Source organism: Lupinus angustifolius, unplaced genomic scaffold, assembly GCF_001865875.1.
Source record: "Lupinus angustifolius cultivar Tanjil unplaced genomic scaffold, LupAngTanjil_v1.0 Scaffold_287, whole genome shotgun sequence".
Taxonomy (NCBI): domain Eukaryota; kingdom Viridiplantae; phylum Streptophyta; class Magnoliopsida; order Fabales; family Fabaceae; genus Lupinus; species Lupinus angustifolius.
The window spans coordinates 573211-576217 of NW_017727606.1; the positions used below are offsets into that span (position 1 = coordinate 573211).

The 3007-nt window shown below is 31.0% G+C and overlaps 1 long non-coding RNA gene across 1 annotated transcript in view; it reads right to left on the minus strand.

Moving 5' to 3' along the window:
- Window positions 1–1232: 1232 nt before the first annotated feature.
- The window catches only part of LOC109340915, a 22225-nt gene continuing 20450 nt past the window's right edge, over window positions 1233–3007 (minus strand). Inside the window, exon 3 of the long non-coding RNA XR_002106863.1 lies at window positions 1233–1311. This is a non-coding gene — a long non-coding RNA (uncharacterized LOC109340915). The remainder of the gene's footprint in view (window positions 1312–3007) is intronic.

The following is a 3007-nucleotide window of genomic DNA, read 5'->3' on the forward strand; positions in this document are numbered from 1 at the left end:
TTAATACACTTTCATGACAATGTATCATCCTATGCAAGCATTTAGCATTATGGCAACCCAAATTTCACCATCATATATTTGAGCACATCAAACATATGAAATTCTTGCATTTAAAATTCAAGTTCGGGGTCAAGATCGGACAATAAGATGATGGGGGATAAACTTCTTCACGAGAGGGATACAAAAAACCCTCCACATGACCATCATAATAGCATTGTAGGCTAAACAAACATTTATTTCAAAACTCCAAGATTACCGATCTCAAAACCATGAATACAAATGAACAAACCTTTTAGGATTATGAAAAATGACTACAATTAAACAGAAAATTTCCATAGAATAATATCAATAGCGATAGTTCATTTTAATTTTGATATCACATAAGGCTCGTAGTTTTTTTTCCATAGTTTTAAAAGGATGGAAAACATTATCATGGTTTCTAGACAAGAGTTTTCATAAATCTAAGTAACATGTTACTTGAAATAGAGTAATATATTACGTAACTAGATAGAAGGACTCGGTAACCGATTACTAAGGCAGATAATCAATTACTGACATGAGTAATCGATTATTGAGGTAGGTAATCGATTATTGAGTAGACAGTAAGGTCCAGTAACCAATTACAGCATGCCAATAACCGGTTGAATTGTGTTGGAAGTGCATTTTAGAATTTGAAACTTAACCAGTAAATACCCAAATGAACTAGTATGACTCCAAGTGTTTCAAACCTCCTAGAGTGGACCATATAACCCCTTTAAAATCTATATATACTATCCTAAGTTTCTAAAAATAATACACCACTTTTACAACACTTTTTCTAACTTTTAATTGTAAATCTATCACAAGTTTTTCAGAAAAAGGTTAAGAGAAATTATGTTTTTTCATACTTTATGAATAATAAGAGCTTAGTGTGATATTAACTTTAAAGCATTAATTGGATGCAGTGATCCTTATCCATTCAAAAAAGTTTTCTTCTACTATATCAAATCATAGAGTCATCATAACTTTTGGTGAATATTTGTGTAAAAAAAAAGTGGTGTGCTTTCTTGTGAGAATTGAGTGTTCTAGAAGAGAGTTTAGGTGCGAGACTTCTAAAGAAACTCAAATACATACTAAAAAATCCCTTGAAATGGGAAAGAGATACTAAACATAGCCTTCAATTAAAGAAGATGAACCAATATACATTTTGGTGTAAATATCTCTATCCTTATCAACTTGAATTATATGCAACTATTGTTCTACAAGTTTATAATGTCGTTGGAAATGCTGAATTAAAGTTTAAAAATGACAATATTGTTGCAAACCTAATTTCTCCACCCCCTCTTAGTTGGTATCTAGTGTTTACATTTGGCACCAGAGAAAGGTTGGGTAATTTGTTCCTAGATCTTAGTAAAAAGTTAGACATATGACTTCCTCGATCCAAACCCTTTTTAAGTGAAGACTTTAATTTTAACAAACCTCTAAGATTCATCGGAGAATGTTATGATTTCTGGAAAATCAGAATGAAAATCTTCATAGAGTCTCAAGATTTAGGTTTCGAGAATGCTATTGAAGATGGTTTGTTTATCCTAAGCGTAGTTGTAGTTGGGGTTAAACAACCTAAGCTTAGAAATGTTTAGAATGATGATGATAAGAAGATGATACAATATGACATCGAGCAAAAATATTTCAACCTATGCCTTCAAAATAGACAAGTTCTTTGGAGTGACTGTTGAAATTCTAAGATTTACCATTTAAGATTTTGCAAGTTTTGAGTTATTGAGTGATGAGTGATGACTTTATTTATTTACTCCATTTTGGATTGAATTAACCATACCATAAGAGGTCGGTTTCTTTTTATTAAATTAATGATATCATTTCTTATGAAAGGTTAGTATCAAAGTTAACCGTACCATTTCTTGCGAAATGCTGGTCTCATAATAAACTGTATTATTTCTTGCAAAAGGTTAGTATGAAGAATAAAAAAATAACACAATAAATAAATTGTTAGAATGTTAGTATGTGCAGAAAAGTAAAGTAAATAAAGGAAAATAAAAGAATTAGTAGTTAATTGCGGAATTTAAATGACTGAACGTAAATAAATAAAAGAAAGATTTAGTAACAAAAATTAAATGAGATGTAACTGAATGAATAATCTAAAATATAGTATAAATCAAAACCCTAATTATAATATAGTATAAATCAAAACCCTAATTATACAAAACTCATGCAACAAAAAACTCATCTAAAATTCCAAAAAACCTTCACCAATTTAGGTTTCAAAGTGATACATGTAAATGAATGAATAATCTTAGTTTACATCATACAAAATAAAAAATATAATACAAATAATAATCTATAATTTTGATATAACTCATACAACTCAAAAACCAGAACAAAATTCTTAAAAACCCTGGACCGGAAACACCGGTCCAAGGCAAAGAAAAAAAAGAAGAAAAAAAAGGTGGGAGGGGTCTCGTGCATAGGGTGCACGAGATTAGGAGAGAGAAAATTAATCTCGTGTACCCTATACACGAGTTTGGTGGGGCAAAAACTGTTTCCCAGGAATCGTGTACCCTATACACAATTTCAATAAAAAGTATACTAGTTTCGTAATATTTTAAAAAGTTATACCAGAGTGGTAATAAGACAGTCAAACTATACCAGAAATGTAAATTTTCCGATACCTAACATTTCCCAACTCTAGAATAAAGCAAATAGGTTCATCACTTTACGTCTTTCTTTTGTATTTTGTTATACTTGTTTTTTTGACATTGTTGTGTTGTTCGTTTGTGTAATAATGCAGTTCTGTTGTGCAATGACTCATATCTCTATATAACAGCAATACAAGTTATGGGCTTGGGCTGATGTAAATGGGTTGGGGTAGAGGGCTATATATTGATGTTATGTAGACCTAATGTAATAAGGAGAAGAATAGTTAAACACTAATCCTTATTCTCTAATAATATATAGTGGTAGCCGCTCAACGCTCCCGGGGACGTAGGCACAATTGGCCGAACCTCGTTAC